Source organism: Phodopus roborovskii, unplaced genomic scaffold (genome assembly GCF_943737965.1).
Source record: "Phodopus roborovskii unplaced genomic scaffold, PHOROB, whole genome shotgun sequence".
Taxonomy (NCBI): Eukaryota; Metazoa; Chordata; class Mammalia; order Rodentia; family Cricetidae; genus Phodopus; species Phodopus roborovskii.
Genome location: NW_026125281.1, coordinates 41,550,748 through 41,569,712, shown reverse-complemented (window position 1 = coordinate 41,569,712; position 18,965 = coordinate 41,550,748). Strand labels below are relative to the sequence as shown.

General features: G+C 44.5%; 1 pseudogene; it reads right to left on the bottom strand.

The window, feature by feature from the left end:
- On the bottom strand, positions 1 to 18,680 carry LOC127233210 (adenosylhomocysteinase-like; annotated as a pseudogene).
- Positions 18,681 to 18,965: the final 285 nt, after the last annotated feature.

Here is an 18,965-nt window from a genome sequence, read left to right as displayed (position 1 = left end):
TCAGGAGTGGTTGTGGTCAGGCTTGAAGGAACCATTACCGAGCATGCCCCCATACTGGGCCTGCTTCTCAGTCAGCCTTCAGACACCGCCTCCTCTAGCTTCTTAGGCAGGAAGTATCTGTGTGGGTCCACAACTCAATCTGTGCCATCACCTAGTTAGTGAAGGAGTTTCTCATCACGAAGCTAGGGTGGCCCATGGCACAGCCCAGGTTGACCAGCTGGCCCTCAGTCAGTAGAATGAGGCGACACCCATTCTTCAGCCAGTAGTGGTTCACCTGCGTCTCGATGTTCACCTTCTCCACAACATTCTCATTGAGCTACTTCACATCGAAGTTATATACAATAACATTGTCCTTCTGTTCAAAGTGTTGGCCAAGGATGATATCAATGCAGCCTGTGGTCCTGACAAAGATGTTTCCCTTCCTACTGGGCTTGTCCCAGGTGGTCACCCATAACCCTCCATGGCAGCTTGAAGTGCATTGATGGGTTCAGTCTCAGTGGTGATGATTCAGGTCCCGAAACCCCTCAGGGGCTGGGCACAGCCATTGCCCATTTCACCATAGCCTGCCAACACCACCAAATTATCACATTTTTGGCCTAATCGATGCCATCTGTGGGAGACTCCCAGCAGCCACAGAAGTTGTCAAAGTTGTTCTTGGTGCCAGAATCATTGACACTGATGGCTTGATGAGAGGCACCTTCAGTATCCCATTGGCCATCATCTCGTAGAGGTTTGTGGACCCCAGTGATGCTCACCTCAGAGGCTCCTTGGATATCTGACAGAGTCTGTGGGTGTTTGGTGTGGATGAGGTTAGTAGGGTCACACCATCCTCCAGAATCATGCTGAGGGTGCGCCTTTGGAATGGAACATCTGCTCAACATCTGCTCACTGCACCACAGGTGCTTGTCATACACTGGGATGCCAGCCTTGACAATGGCAGCACTGGTCCTAAGGAGAGAAGATGTTGCAGCTGGACCCCTGCACCTCAGCACCCAGGGCCACCAGAGTCTCAATGAGGACAGCGGTCTCCACAGTCATGTGCAGGCAGCCAGCAAATCAAGTACACTTCAGTGGCTTGGAGACAAGTGCATCTCCTAAATGCACATCAAACCTAGTGTCTTATTCTTAGCAACACCCATGGCCTTTCACCCACAGGCAGCCGGTCCAGTGTACTTTCTGTTGGCAAGGCAACTGGAGGTATTCTGGACTCCATGCTCTAAAGGGAACTCTGGGAAGCCCAAGTCCAGTGATGCCACCTTCAGCCACTGCTCATGTCCATTGCCTATCCCGTGACTACACCCCGGTTCCTCCACCCTCTTACTAATTAATACCCTCCCTCTCCAGCACTATGGAGCAGGGCACAAACGCTCACTCCATTTCAGTACGTAATCAAAACTTTCCATTTCACTTCCTTTCTGTGAAGAGCTAGGAAATGAAATGCAAATGTCTTCCCTCCTCTTGGAAGACTTTTTCCTCCCTTCCCTGGAGCAAAGAGGAACGTGTTTTTCAGGTTATGAATCTGAGGAACCCCGTAAATCATGGGGTGAAAGTGCAAGATGGGGAAATGCTTGCCCAGACTAGAGGCACTTTGCAGGTGTTGGGGACAAGATCTGAGAGTCTAGAAAGGGGTGGGAGCCAGACTCTGCTGCCCGCATTTCTCTGGCAATCAGTAAGACTTCAGACAGAGGTACTTGGTCATCTAAGCTGCAGGGCCCCGGGCACCATGTGTATACTAAATAGGTCATGGAAACTGACTGCTATGAGCTGCCGAACTGGCCGGATGGTGCAGATTCGAGCATTGGGAAGATGGGCAGTCACACTGGGTGGGGAGATGACTAAGAATGTGATAAGGGCAGAATCCTGGTGCAGGCAGAGCTTGTGACTGGGGTGGGGCTTCAGAGCTGTCAAAATGTTTGCAGTCATGTGTCTCCCAGCCCAGTAGATCAGCAAGTGGGAGTCAGAATGGGGTGAATCATGGTAAAGAAAAGTGATGTCTCTGCAAGCAAGCCATGGGGAGCAAGCCCTTACGCAGCACCTGTCCATGGCCTCTGTGGCAGCTCCCGCCTCCAGGTTCCTCCCCGTCTGTGTACATTCGATAATGGACTACTGTGTAGAAGTGTAAGCCAAGTGGACCCTTTCCTCCACAAGCTGCTCTTGGCCATGGTGTTCCATCACAGCAATAGAAACCCTGACTAAGACATGTGGGATTTAGATCTAGTAGGCAGTAAGTGCTAGAGAAAAGACCTGGGCAGGTTACCAGGGCTAGACTCCAGAGCCGTCTTTCCTGCCCCATCTTACTGTAGTCACGCTCAGAACAAAGCTGCTAGGAGGGTGCAAGGCTTTCTTGTCCTTGATTTGTCCTTCAAATGACACAGTGTGCTAATTAATTTTGTCTCTCAACTTGACACCATCCAGAATCACCTGGGAAGACAGTATCATACGTACAGTGCTCTGTACAGATGCAGGCTGGGAAGGCAGTCTCAATGAGAGGCTATCTCGCTCAGGATGGTCTGTGGGAGATGGTCCTGACCCTGTTCATTGATGCGGACTTAAAAGCAGGCAGCGTCCTTCCCCTGGTTTGGCTCCTGCACCACAGAGGGGCCTGTGGGATGATCACAGGAACCTGCGCTTCAGCTCTCTGTGCTCTTGACTGTGGATGTGACAAGCTGCTTCGAGTCCCCACCTTGCCTTCTCTGCAGTGATGGATTGTGACCTAGAGCTGTGGGCCCACTAAGCCTTTCTCCCTTACGGCTGCTTTTGTGCGTGCGCGTATTACATCAGAGCTGCAGAAAGCAAACCCCTCCCAGAGAAGCCATCAGCTATCTGCCACGCTCTCAGGATACATTAGCAGCTCACACTTACAACAGTCTACTAAACATGCTTTTGCATGACCTATGCACAAGTTCTAGGTGCCAAAAAACATAGGCCCAGTGTGCTGCCTTCCAATGACTCGGTGTCAAAGGTCACCAGTTCCTCTAAAATAGTCTTCTGGACCGCCAGTCTCCTTGCTTGATTCAGCTTCCTCAAACAGCCTCTGAGCTTGTTCAGTTCCCTAGACCACAATGATCTTTATAAACACGAAGTGACTGTCACTGACCCTGAGCGCTCTTCAGAGACTGCCTCATCTCTCCTCGCTCATTATAAAGATGTGCAAAGCCGCCGCTGCCCCATCTGGCCTACAGCCTAATTTTATATCACCCTGGAACTAAGAATAGACTTTATTTGAATTTTTAAAGGGTACAAGAAAACAAAGAGGACCACTCATAGCTCACCTTCAGAATCTAAATTATTTATTGACTTATAGAAAAAGTTGCTACAGTTTAGAGGGCGTGAGAGTGTCCCTCTCCCTTTTAGGGCCAGGAGTCCGCTTCAGCCAAAGGGCTGTCCCACTTCGAGATAAGCTTCTAGCAATCCTGAACCCAAAGGGCCCGAATCTTTCCCCACTAGTCATCTGTCATTCACAATCTGACACCAGCAGGGAGAAACTTATTTGCCCGGAAGTGACCTCACACCCTTCTCATGGGTCAGCCCACCTTGCAGGGCAGACAGGAAGTGACCTCACACCCTTCTCACGGGTCAGCCCACCTTGCAGGGCAGACAGGAAGTGACCTCACACCCTTCTGACGGGTCAGCTCACCTTGCAGGGCAGACAGGAAGTGACCTCACACCCTTCTCACGGGTCAGCTCACCTTGCAGGACAGACAGGAAGTGACCTCACACCCTTCTCACGGGTCAGCCCACCTTGCAGGACAGACAGGAAGTGACCTCACACCCTTCTGACGGGTCAGCCCACCTTGCAGGACAGACAGGAAGTGGCCCCCAACTTGGATAGAGAACTCCTGATCAACCACAGGCCACACAAGCATGAGAGCAAACAGAAATCAAGGAACAAACCCACTCAACAAAAACAAACTCAGAAATTGTCACCCAGACCTATAATCATCCCAAACCCAGATGCCTGGATGTCAGAATGAGAATACAATCAACTGAGCCAGGGCAATATATCACCACCAGAGCCCACTTACCCTAATTCAACAAGACCTGAATATTCCACTGAAGCCACAGCACACGAAAAAGACCTTAAAATCAACTTTATGAATATGACAGAGGTCCTTTAAGAAAAAGTGAATAAATCCCTTAAAGAAAGTGAGAAAACCGGGTGTTGGTGGTGCACGCTTTTGATCCCAGCACTCAGGAGGCAGAGGCAGGTGGATCTTCAAGAATTCGAGGCCAGCCTGATCTACAGAGCTATTTCTAGGACAGGCTCCAAAGCAATACAGAGAAACCCTGCCTCAAAAACCAAATCCAAATTAAAAAAAAAAAAAAGTGAGAAAAAACAAACAAAAAATGGGGAAAATAATAAATCCCTTCAAAAAAAGTCAAGGAGAAAAAAAACAGATGAAGATGAAGAAAACCAATAAAACAGTTCAAGATCTGAAAATGGAAATACAATCAATAATGAAAACACAAATTGAGGGAATTCTGGAAATGTAAAATCTAGGTAAGTGAACAGGATCTACAGACACAAACATCACCAACAGAATGCAAGAGTTGGAAGAGACAATCTCAGGCACTGAAGATATAATAAAAGAAATAGATACATTGGTCAAAGAAAATATTAAATATAAAAAATTCCTGACACAAAACATCCAGGAAATCTAGGACATTATTAAAAAGACCAAACCGAAGAATAATAGAAATAGATGAAGGAGAAGAACTCTATCTCAAAGGTCCAGAAAATATTTTCAACAAAATCATAAAAGAAAATTTTCCTAACCTAAAGAAGGAGCTATAATACCTATAATAATACAAGAAGCTTGCAGAACATCAAATACATTGGATCAGAAAAGAAAGGCCCCTTGTCATATAATAACCAAAATATTAAGGATGCAGAACAGAGAAAGAATATTAAAAAGCTGCAAAGGAAAAAGGCCAAGTAACATATAAAGGCAGACCTATCAGAAGTATACCCAGCTTCTCAATGAAAACTCTAAGCCAGAAGGGACTTATCAGATGATCTGCAGACTCTAAGAGAACACAGATGCCAGCCCAGATTACCATACCCAACAAAATATGGAGAAAACAAGATATTCCATGATAAAGTAAAATTCAAACAATATCTATATATAAATCCAGCCCTACAGAGATACTAGAAAGAAAACTCAACTCAAGGAGTTTAACTACACCTATGAAAAGACAAGAAATAAGTAATTTAATTCCAGCAAAATCAAAAGAAGGGAAGTACACATACATACCATTACTACCAACAACAACGACAACAAAATAGTGAGAATTAATCATCATTGGTTATTGATATCTCTCAATATCAATGGACTCAATTCCCCAATAAAAAGTACAGACTAATATAATGGATTCAAAAACAGGATACATCCTTTGCTACATTCAAGAAACACACCTCAACATCAAAGACAGACATTACTCAGAGTAAAGGGTTGGAAAAAGGTTTTCCAAGCAAATGAAACTAAGATGCAAGCTGGGCTAGTCATTCCAGTATTTGACAAAATAGACTTCAAACCAAAATTAATCAAAAGAGATAGGGAAGGACACTACATACTCATCAATGGAAAAGTCCACCAAAATGACATTCAATTCTTAATACATATGCTCCAAGTACAAGGGCACGCACATTTGTAAAAGAAGCATTACTAAAGTTTAAACACATACTAACCCTAACACATTGATAGCAGGAGACTTCAACACCACACTGTCACCAATGGACAAGTTATCCAGCAAACACTAAACTAAGAAATAGTGGAGCTACCAGACATTATAAACCAAATGGCCCTAATAGATACCTATAGAATATTTCACCCAAACACCAAAGATACAAGGAAATTGAAATAACTCACTGCATTCTATCAGACCACCATGGATTGAAGCTGGATTTCAGCAACAGAAACAACACAAAACCAACAAACTCATGGAAACTGAATAACTCTCCACTGAATCGCCACTGAGTCAAGCAAGAAACAAAGAAAAGAATTAAAGACTTCCTAAAATTCAATGAAAATGAATGCACAGCACACACAAATTTATAGGACACAACGAAATCGGTGCTAAGAGGAAACTTCCTAGCACTAGCTGTCTACATAAAGAAGTTGGAGAAATCCCATATTAGCAACTTAATAGCACACCTGAAAGCTCTAGAACAAAAAGAAGCACACCCAGGTGGAATAGAAAACCGGAAATAAACAGAGAGCTGAAATCAATAAAATAGAAACAAGAGAATGATAAAAAGAATCAATGACACAAAGAGCTGGTTCTTTGAATGAAAAAAAAAAAAAAAAAAAAAAACCCTTACTCAAACAAACCAAAAGGCAGAGAGATAATATCCAAATTAACAAAGTCAGAAACAAAAATGGGGACATAACAATAGACTCCAAGGAAATACAGAGACTCAATAGATCATACTTCAAAAACCTGTACTACACAAAACTGAAAAATCTAAATAAAACGGATAATTTTCTTGTTAGATCCCACTTATTAAGTAACATCAAGATCAGATAAACAATTTAAACAGACCTATAGCTGCTGAGGAAATTGAAACAGTCATTAAAAGTCTCCCAGCAGGAAAAAAAGCCACAAGCCAGATAGTTTTAGTGAAGAATTCAAACAGACTTTCAAAGAAGAGCTAATACCAATACTCTAAATTATTCCACAAAATAGAAACAGAAGGAACATTGCCAGATGCTTCTTATGAGGCTACAGTCACCCTGCTACCTAAACCACACAAAAACTCAACAAAGAAAGAGAATTACAGGTGAACATAAATGCAAAAAAATGAAGTTATTCTCAAGCTAAATTCAAGAACACATCAAAAAGATCATCCACTATGATCAAGTGGGCTTCCTACCAGAGATGCAGGGATGGTTTAACATATGAAATCAGTCAATATAATCCATCACATAAATAAACTGAAAGAAAAATGGCCATCTCATTTGATGGTGATGATGAAAAACTTCTGACAAAATCCAACATTCCTTCATGATAAAAGTATTGGAGAGATCAGGTATACAAGGGGGACACCTAAACATAATAAAGGCAATATACAGCAAGCCTATAGCCAACATCAAAACAAATGAATAAAAATGCAATACAGTTCCACTAAAATCAGAAATAAGACAAGGCTGTCCACTTTCTCCATATCTATTCAGTACAGTACTTGAAGTTCTAGTTAGAACAATACTAAAAGAGATCAAGGGGATATAAATTGGGAAGGAAGAAATCAAAGTATCACTATATGCAGAAGATAGGATAGTATACATAAATGACCCCAAAAATTCTAGCAGGGAACTCCTAGAGCTGATAAACGCTTTCATCAAAGTGGGAACTCCTACAGCTGATAAATGCTTTCATCAAAGTGGCAGAATACAAGATTAACTCAAAAATAACCAGTAACCCTCCTATATACAAACGACAAATAGGCTGAGAAAGGGAAACAGCACCCTTCACAATAGCCACAAATAATATAAAACGTCGTGGTGTAGCTCTAACCAAGCAAGTGAAAGACCTTTACCACAAGAACTTCAAGTCTTTGAAGAAAGGTTGAGGAAGATATCAGAAAATGGAAAGATCTCCCATGGTCTTGGATAAGTAGGATCAACGTAGTAAAAATCGACATCTTACCAAAAGCAATCAACAGATTCGATGCAATCCCCATCAAAATTCCAACACAATTCTTTACAGAAATTGAAAAAAAAACAATACTCAACTTTATATGGAAAAATAAAATGCCAGGATAGCTAAAACAAACCTGTACAATAAAACAACTTCTGGGGGTATCACCATCCCTTATTTCATGCTGTACTGCAGAGAAGTAGTAAAAATTCTGCATGGTATTGACATAAAACAAACAGGTTAATCAGAAGAATTGAGTCAAAGACTCAGACATAAATCCACACACCGATAGACATCTCATTTTTTTTTAAAATAAGGAAGCCAAAATTATACAATGAAAAAAAAAAAAAAAACATCATCAACAAATGCTGCTGGTATAACTGGAAGTCATCACATAGAATAATGCTAATAGATCTACATCTATCACCCTACACAAAACTCAAGGCCATGAGGATCAAAGGCTTCACCATAAAACTACACACACTGAACCTGATGGAATAGAAAGTAGGAATAGCCTTGAACACAGAATTGGCACTGAAGACAACTTCCAGAGTAGAATACCAATAGCACAGGCACTAAGATCAACAACTAATGAACTAATGGGACCTAATGAAACAGAGAAGCTTCTGTAAGGCAAAGGACACTGTCAATAGGATAAAAACAGAATGGGAAAGAAAGGATGTTTTTCACCAACCCCACATCTGACAGAGGGCTAATAATATATATATATATAATTTCAAGAAACATCAACAAACCAAACAATTCAATTTTAAAATGGGGTACAGATCTAAACAGAGAATTCTCAATAGAGGAATCTCAACTGGCCAAGAAACACTTAAAGGAGTGTTCAACATCCCTAGTCATCATGGAAATGCAAATCAAAACTACTTTGAGATTCCATCTTAACAACTTTCAGAATTGCTAGAATAAAAAACACAAATAACAGCTCATGCTGGCAAGAATGTGCAGCAAGGGGAACACTCCTCCACTGCTGGCGGGAGTGCAAACTTCTACAACTACTTCGGAAATCACTATGGCAGTTTCTCAGAAAATTGGGACTCGATCTACCTGAAGACCCATCTATACCACTCTTGGGCATATCATATACCCAAAGGACATTCTATCCTACCACTTATGTTCATAGCAGCTTTATTCATAATAGCCAGGAGATGGAAACAACCCAGTTGCCCCTCGGTTGAGGAATGGATAAAGAAACTGTGGTACATTTATACAATGGAGTATTACTCAGATGTTTAAAAAAAATTGACATCATGAAATTTGCAGGCAAATGGATGGACTAGAAAAAAAAATCATCCTGACTGGAGTAACCCAGACCCAGAAATACAAACATGGCATGTATTCACTTATATGTAGATATTAACTGTAAAAACAACAGATAAGCATGCTACAATCCACAGACCCAGAGAGGCTAAGTAACAAGGAAGCTCCAAGGGTGGATGTGTGGATCTCCTGGGAAGGGGAAATAGAATAGATTTCAAGGGTGGGCTGAGGGCAGCTAGCGATGGAAACAGGAGGGATAAAGCAAGGTTGTGGGGTGGAGGCAGAGCATACTGGGAGAGATGATCAGAACTGGGGGCATTTGGAGGTTGGTGTGGAAACCTAGTGCAGTGGTAACTCCATGAAATGTATGAGGTTGACTCTGGTAATGGGGAATAGGGAGCCAGCCAGCTTCCACAACCAGGCAAGGCTTTCCATGATGGGACGGGGACACCAACCCAGCCACAAAACCTTCAACCTACAATTCATCCTGCCTGCAAGATATATTAGGGCAATGGTGGCTCGGAGCTTGTGGAAGTGTCCAACCAATGACTGGTCTAACCTGAGGCCCATGCCACAAGAGGGAGCCCATGCCAGACACTGCTTGGATGGCCAGGAACCAGGGGTTAGAACCAAATATGTGGTGAAGAAGAGGAAAAGGAAAAGGAAGATCAATGAAATGATTCCTAATGATGCTCTGCTATACTCACAGGCTGGAGCCTGGTCCAGTCGTCATTGAGCTTCACCCACCGACTGATGGGAGCAGATGCAGAGACCTATAGCCAAACATTAGGCGGAACTTCCGGAACCACGGAGGGAGACAGGGAGAAAGGACTGTAGGAGCCAGGGGGCTCAAGGACACCACAAGAACACAGCCCACAGAATCAATTAAGCAGGGTTCATAGAGACTCACGGAGACGGAAGCAACAGTCACAGAGCCTGCATGGGTCTGACCTAGGCCATGTATGCTGTCTGTGTGGCTTGCTGTTACATGTATGCTGTCTGTGTGGCTTGCTGTCCTTGTGTGGCCCCTAACAGTGGGAGTGGGGTTGTCTCTGACTCTGGCTCATAATGTATGAGAGAAGAATAAATAAAAATAAAAAAGAATGACAATTTAAAAATAAACAAAATGTCTCTTGGTTAGGGTCCAACAAGTAAGACATTTCAATAACTTTTTTCAAATGACAGATACGTATCTCAAGAAAAGAAATTTAAACTCATCCTTGGCATCATATCAAGTTTAAGGCCAGCCTGGGCCACCCAAAACTCTCAGAAAAGCAAACATGCTACAAACCAAGACTATGAAAGCCAAAGGCTCACTTGTCATCAAATATCCCCACGGAGAAAGTAAACTTTACTGACATTTTTTGTTTCTGCTTTCACTTAGCTCTGAAAAATCCCAACTTCCTGACCAGTTTTCTGGACGTCTTATTACCCAGTGACCTTCTGCTCTTCCATGAGCATTGCAGAACTTTACTGCTCACCAAGGCCGGGGCTGCCGGCAGCATGTCAGCGGCTGGCCGCTCTACCTGTCCCTTTTCAAGGTGATTTTTAAACTGTTTTCTTTATTTAATGTTTTCTCTCTATTGTTATTTGTGTGGATTGGGGTTACAAGACTGCTGGGAATTGAACCCAGGATCTCATGCTTGCTAGACAAATGCTCTACCATCCATCCTTTGTAAAATATTTAGATGTATTGGTTTATCTGATTTTTCTTAAGTCTTGTGGTTACTTTTCTAAAGTTTCCAAGGTCTTCAAATGCTCAAAGCTCTGGTTAAGTACTCACTCAGAAATATATGCAAGTCTTACAAGTGCTTAGTAACGCCAGGGGACAGGCAGGGGCTAAAATGCGTGCTACAGAAATGTGAGGACCTAAGTTAGTATCCCCAGAACCCAAGAAAAAAGTTGGGTTGTGTGCCAGAGACTCCAGCCTTGAGCATTGAGATAGGTGTAGAGACGGCCGGGTCCCTGAAGCTCATTGGCCAACAGCCTCGTCCACTGGCTGAGCGGCAGGTTCTGTGAGAGACCTTAAAAACTAACGGTGGAGGAACACTCAAGGAAAGACACTAGATGTGATTTTTGAAATTCATATGTGGGTGCACACATCTGCACTGACATCCTTACAAATGTACACACCACACACCCACATCCACAAACCAAATGAAAACGCTGATTAATAAGGTAGAAGAGTTGGGAGCACAAAGTTGGGCTCCACGCTGCCTGGGTTCAACCACTGATGGCCAATTGCTATCTATGTACCTATGCCTTGACCGTCCTCATCTATATTGCTACTCCTTAGCAATAAATATATAATACTCTGAAAATATGCCTCTCCAAGGTAAGAGGTATATAGAGTTCATATAATTAAAGGTATAATGAAAATGAAGTTGCTAAAATCTTAGTTTCTACCTGCCACTCCTGATTGGTATAACAAGCCCTTGCTTTTCAAACCGTCACAGAGCTTTGTTCCTTTACACCTGGGGAAACTGTGAAAGCCATGAAAACTAAACCTAGGAAGTGGGTTTAAAGAACACATATTAAGCCCTTAAGGCGTGGCGGCTCATACTTGCAAACCATTCCCAACACTTGGAGGCTAAGGTGGGACAATGGCTGTGATTTCAGGAAGAGCCTCAGACAAGTGAGATCTTACCCCCACAAACAAAACCAAAGGAGCCCGTGTTTACCTGATGCTGGCTGTACCAGCCAGGAGTCCCTGCAACCTAGGAGCCATTATTGCCTTCACCTTCCAGTTGGTGAAATGGAATTTCTAAGAAGTGGCTTACTTAGACTTACAGATCCAGCCAGCAGCAGAGAGAGCATTTATAGGACGGTGTGTGCCATGGGTCTCTGGGGTGCACACTGTCTCCTGAGCTGGCTCTGGGGTTGCTGCTACTATTTGGGGAAGTTTCGTGGGCCGTGAACCACTCTCTCTTTGAGTGAAGCCTCCCATGTTGCTCAGAGCACTGGAGCTCTTACATGTGTGGCGTGTGCTTCACAGATACACGTGAAGAAAGAGACCGGACCCCCTTCCTTTCAACCCTAGCAACAGTGCATAACCACTGGACTTTCCAGCTTCCTTCATCCCGAAGTCAGGTGGCTTTTGGTTTGGAAATTTTTAGCATTTTATTTACTAGTGGCTTGTGTGTGAGTCATACCTCTGTGTGTGTGTGTGTGTGTGTGTGTGTGTGTGTGTGACGTGCCACAGCATACATGTGGCAGTCAGAGAAGAACCCTGTACAGTTGGTTCCCACCTCCCACCTTTGACGTGGGTCCCTGGGACAGATCTCGTCATGAAGCTTGCATGGAAATGCTTTCCCCTCCTCAGCTGTCTTGCTTGGTAAATATTTGTTTGGGATTTGCCTTTTTTTTTTTTTCTGGGGATTGAACCCTGCACAGATACAGGCAGGGTTCCCATTGTACTTCCAAGCCCTAACGTTATATGTCTGGTCTGTACTTTCTAAGAAAACTCAGTTCACTGACATGGGTAAGCTATTGTCTTATTCACAGAAATCCAGCAAGTTGAAAAGTATTATCTCCAAGGGCAGTTTATTATTATTACATTTACAGCCTGTAAGAAAGAGAAAAACAAGATAACACAAAAGAAAGCTGTACTGGCTGGTTTTATGTCAACTTGACACAAGCTAGAGTCATCAGAGAGGAAGGGCCTCAACTGAGGAAATGCCTCCATGAGATCCAGCCCAGCTGTAGGGCATTTTCTCAATTAGTGACTGATAGCGAGGGCCCAGCCCAGGGCGGGTGGTGCCATCCCTGGGCGGGTGGTCCTGCATTCTATAAGGAAGCAGGCAGGCTGAATAAGCCAGTAAACAGCATCCTCCATGGCCATGTAAAAATTCCTGTCCTGACTTCCTTCAGTGATGAACAGAGATGAGGAAGCATTAGCCAAAAAAAAAAAAAAAAAACAAAAAACAGAAAAACAAAACCCCTCTTCTTCCCAAGTTGCTTTGGTCACAGTGTTTCAGCACAGTGATCATAACCCTAAGACAACAGCCAGCTAAATGAAGTGTCTCACTAGGACTCAGTGCAATGCCACCACCAGCAGATCCACACCTCTCTATCATGCTTGGGATGCGGCGAGCACTAGGTCCAAGCCCAGCACATAGAACCATGATGTGGTAGCACATGCCTGTATTCTCAGGCTCAGGAGGTGGCTCAGAAGCAGAAAGATCAGAAATTGAAGAGCCTCCTCAGCTACACTGCAAGGGAGAGGCTAGCATGGACCACTTGAGAGCCGGCAACTGTAGGCGTGAGCTGGCAACCAGCCTACTCAGCACACCGCGCTTCTGAATAAGAACGACGGCACCGTGCTGATGGCACACCTGGCGGATGGCTGTTCCCAAAGTCAGACCCCTGAATTCTCAGGTAGTGTGAGGAGCTGGCCTGCTCCGTTTCCCACACTTCTTCCACACAGATTCCTGCTGGTGTGGGCGCTCACTGTCCTGTCCGAGGGATTGCTAATCAGTCATGGTCCATGGGCTTCTGCTGTGTAAACAGTCGTTCAGGTACAATAATGCAGACTATTTCCTGAAACCTTCCCCAGGGAGGTTCACCCCTGGGCCCTCTACCAACCCACAGCATTGTGAGCTTGTGGGGGGACACCTGGCAGCGAAGACCCCCAAATCCTGGCCTTTAAAGTTGTCTGTCAATAAGGCAAAACGGCACATATTCGCACAGCTCTGCTGGGGCTCTCGGGCTCAGTCCTCTCTTGGTTTGGGATTTTCTTTGGAGAGAGGCCCTGGATGTCTATTACTTACTATACCACTCTGGCTGGCCTTGAATTGGCATCAACCCCGCAAATCAGCCCTGAGAGTACTGGGATCCCAGGCATGTGCCCAAACTTGCTTTTCCTCAAGTGTGCCCCAATTTTTCATAATAAACTCAACTTGTGTCCCTCTCATTAATGCCACAGTTCTTGTCTGTGGCATCGTTGCTGGTGACAATCAGATGATTAGGATGTCTATGAGCCACAACAGAGGAAACTTACAGGGGCTGGAAGTGTAGCTCAGTCGGATAGTGCCTTCCTAGCTTGGACGAAGCCTGAGTTCCAGCACCCCACGGTAATGCATGCCCCAAATCCCAGAACTCACGGAGGAGAGCACATAGGAAGCTTAAGTCCATCCACCGTTGTTACACAGTGAGTCTGAGCCCAGGCTGAGCTGAAGAAGAGGAAACTTTTACAGGAGGGGGAAAACCGTGCCCTCCAACACAGGAGGCAGATCCGAAGGGTCCCTTAGCCTGAAGACACACAGCTCTCCTGACCGCATACCGTCGTGTCCAGGGCTAAGTGTGGGAGTTAAAACAACTGAGAATATAAACAGGTGACTCCTGGAAGAGGAGACACAGACGGCCAAGGGACACAGGCAGAGCATGGCATCGTAGTTAACAGAAGGGAGATGCCGCTAAACAAGATAACACAGTCACCATGGCAAGTGCAAAGGCAGAGGCTGGTCGTGCTCAGCAAGAGGAGGGGATGAATTTTTACAGACACTTTGTTACATGGGTCCAAATCCCTTTTTTGAGATAGGGTCTCATTCTGTAGCCCAGGCTATCCTGTAACTCACTATATAGCCCAGGCTAACCTGAGCTAATGCCAGTCTGCCTGTTTCAGCCTCTCAGGCATGAGCCATCACACCTAGATGAGGAATCAAATGTTAAGGCATATGCTCCCGGAGTGGACTGCCCCTTAGCAATCTCCCCTTCAGCAATATGCCGGAGATGCCAGCTTGAGCACTGACTGATAATAGGCTACAGTGCTGTTAAATTTATATTTGTTGGGCTGGAGGGATAGCTCAGTCGTTAAAGGCTAGGCTCACAGCCATAAATAAATTTATATTTGTAGAAATCAGACAGAGATAACATAAATAGTTGTCAAAAGTAGGAGTTCTAAGTCCATTACATCTACGCTGTGAATGCTGGATAAGCATAACAATGAAAAACATCCATCTGTAAAACACAGAAAATGTCTGTGATATATTTCCCCATAAGAGTTTTAAGGTGTAGGTGTGCACACAGGTGCAGCTGAGGCATAACAGTATAGGGGTGACCAACTGCTTTTGCCGTGGGTTTGAAGCCTGCTCCACGGGATGGCTCAAAATCCACAGCTGAGAAGCTGTCTTTGTTTTGCTAAGTCACATGTTGCCAAGTATTTATGCTTACCCCCACAGAGGAGTGCTGGCCTCAATCTTGGTCAAAGATGCTTCTCTCCACAGTGGTCAGCAGTTAAAGCCAGAGACTAGGAGCTGGTCAAAGTGCTAAAAATAAATGTCTATTGAGTGCTCAGCCCCAAATGGGACATCGATATCCACTCTGCCCTTCCCCGAGGTTCAGAGGTCATCTTGGGAGAGTGGCAGAAAGATGCAAAAGGCAGAAGATTGGGAGGGTTGCTGTGAACTTCTGTCTTTGGGATATGACACGGCCACTAACTGTAGCCTGAGGACAAGTCGGCATTCCAACAGGCAGCACTAACTGAATTCAGTGGGTTATTAACTGAAAAGGGAGAGTATGTGATTAAAGGGGATTAGGAGTGCCTGGGCACATTAGGAGGGAAGAGTCAGGGTCCCTGGGGAATTGGGGTACCTATGATCAAGACGCACCACTTACATGTGTGAAATTGTCAAAGAATAGATAAAACGATACCCTTATTTCTCCTTCTCCTCTTCCTCCTCTTCATCTTCCCCTTCTTCCTCCTTCTTCTCCTCCTTCTTTTCCTTTTTGGTTTTTCTGAGACATGGTTTCTACGTGGCTTTGGAGTCTGTCCTGGAACTCTCTCTGTATACCAGGCTGGCCTTGAACTCACAGAGATCCACCTGCCTCTGCTTCCCAAGTGCTGGGATTAAAGGCGTGTGCCACCATTGCCTGGCAGTACCCTCATTTCTAATATTCTATGTGTATATGCATTTTCCCTCCATATATGCCTGTGTCCCACATGTGTATATTGCCCACAGAGGGTGTCAGATCCCCTAGAACTGGAGTTACAAATGTTTGTAAGCTGCCCTGTGGGTGCTGAGACTTGATCCTGGGTTCTTTGGAAGAGAAACCAGTGCTCTTAACCACTGAGCCATCTCTCCAGCCCAAGATACTCTGTTTTTTAGAATTTGCCAGGCAGTAAGGGTAGGCAATTTCTGTATTGGAAAGGAAGACATGTGTATATGATCCTATATGCACAATCATTTCAAAGAAAATTCTGGGGTTGCGCTGACGCCTTATGCTAACCCACACAAGCATCTGTGGGCTTTAGTGTCAAATCCTGTGAGACTGTACACACAGGAACACAGAGCAGAAAGATCTACAAAGAAAAGCATCTAAGTGCTAACCGTGATGAAGACAAACAAAGCACCTTTTAAATTTTAATTTTACAATGCAGAGTTTTCTCTGTCCTGCCCGCCTGCCTGTTTTCTACTTCCCAGCAGCTGCTTCCCAGATTACCACATAGGCCTATATTAATTTTAAGTATTTGGCTGATAACTCAGACCCATTACTAACTTACTCTTACATTTACATTAGCCCGTTTCTATTCATCTATGTATTGCCACATGGCTGTGGCTTTACTGATCTTGCTTCTTGGATGACTGGCTCGTGTCTCTCCCTCCTCATCTAAGTCCTCAGTTTACCTAATCTTTTCCTGCCTGACTATTGGTCAAACAGTCTTTACTATTAACCAGTCAATGAGAGGAATACATATTCACAGTGTGCAGAAGGATCATCCCACAACACTGCATATTTCTGTATCATACTTAAATTTTTAACAGTAACTTAGTAGTTTTGACTCCCTTGGAATGGAAAAAAAAAAAAACAGAAGTAGGTATAGATGTTTACAGAGGTCAGGAAATGGGGAGCAGTCTTCAGGAACTGCATGCATGAAGGGTCTTTAAGTTTTCCTTAGAACATCAGGCTCACAAAATTGCTCACACGTGTCCATTCCAGTTACACGGAAATCTCAGGCCCCCGGTGCAGCAACTGCTATTTTCACCTTACAGATGAGGCAAGAAAGGGACTGGCGGAGTGCTAGGCACGGCAAAGCGACTGAGAAGCCAGGAGTAGCGCTCTCAGAAGCGAGGTACCTGGTCGTGGTTCTATACAGGGCTCACAAACTCAAACACAGCTTCCAGAAATCAGTGAGGTAGCTCAGAGTGAGTCCATTGACAGCTGCTAAGGGAAGGGAAGTCAGTTTTCCTTAGAGGTGTGGTCCATGAGAGCTGCCCGCGCTCCACGAAAGACATATGTGGAGGGTGGGGAATGGATATGATTGCAATGCACTGTGCATATGTATAACATTCTCAAGGAATAAACATTAAGTACTACATATTCAAAAAGTAAAAGATGCTGGGCAGTGCCGCTGCACACCTTTAATCCCAGCACTCAGGAGACAGAACAGGAGGACCTCTGTGAGTTTGAGGCCAACCTGGTCTACAGAGTGAGTTCCAGGACAGCCAAGGCTACACAATAAAAGTCTGTCTCAGAAACAAAAAAGAAAGAAAGAGAACACTTCCATCCCCAGTACTACATAAGACACACACATGCACACACATGCACACACACTCACACACATAGACACACACACACAGACACACAGAGACGCACACACACAGACACATACACACATATGCGCACTGCGCACACACAATCAGATACACACACACATAGACACACACACTCAAACACACAGACACACACAGACACACACACACATGCACACACAGACACACAGACACATACACTCACACACATACAGTCAGTCACACACATGCACACACACACATACAAACAGACACACACAGTCAGACACACACACACACAGTCAGACACACACACACACACACATGCACACACACTCACACACATAGACACACACAGAGACAGACACACAGAGACGCACACACAGACACATACACACATATGCGCACGTGCGCACACACAATCAGATACACACAAACATAGATACACACACTCAAACACACAGACACACACACACATGCACACACACAGACACATACACTCACACACATACAGTCAGTCACACACATGCACACACACATGCATAGACACACACATGCACACACACTCACACACATAGACACACACAGAGACAGACACACAGAGACGCACACACACAGACACATACACACATATGCGCACTGCGCACACACAATCAGATACACACACACATAGACACACACACTCAAACACACAGACACACACACACATGCACACACAGACACACAGACACATACACTCACACACATACAGTCAGTCACACACATGCACAGACACACACATACAAACAGACACACACAGTCAGACACACACACACACACAGAGCCTTGTGCCAAAGTCCCATTACCATCTGATCTTTTAATATTTCAAAAGAAACTGACATTTGGATTTCTGAATTAATATTCCAACTAGCTTTTCAATATCCTAACAGCTCTACTTATGAGTGGTACAAAGCCAAACGTAGCAAGCATATCACTGGATCCTCGCAGAGTCTGAGTAGAAATACTAACACATGCTTCAAGACCTGAACTAGTTCCCATGCATCCCATTAGCCTTTAGTCAACATGACATTGCACACTCTAAACAAAAGAATTGGTCTCCTAAACAAAAGAATTTTTTGGTTTTGTTATGTTTAGACAGGATCTCATGAAGCCCAGACTGGCTTCGAACTTACTAAGGAGCACAAACTGGCCTCGAACCACTGATCCTTCCATCTCAGCCTTCCGCGTGCTAAGGTTATAGGCACACGACATCATAGCGAGTACTACAGATAAAACTGTGAAAACAGACACGTGGCGTGGGGACGCATCTCAGTTGGTACGATGCCTGCCTAAAAACAGACAAAAGACGGACTTCAAACCAGGAACGGTGGCTCACACTTGCAATCCCAGCTCTTGGGAGGGAAGTGGGAGGGATTCCTCAGCTATGAGGCCAATTCTGAGCCCTAACGCTAAAGGCCACATAAAGAAGAATACACGGGCAGGGTGAGCAGTAAAGGGAAGGGCGCTGAGCGTGCGTGTGCGCGCATGTCTCATGGG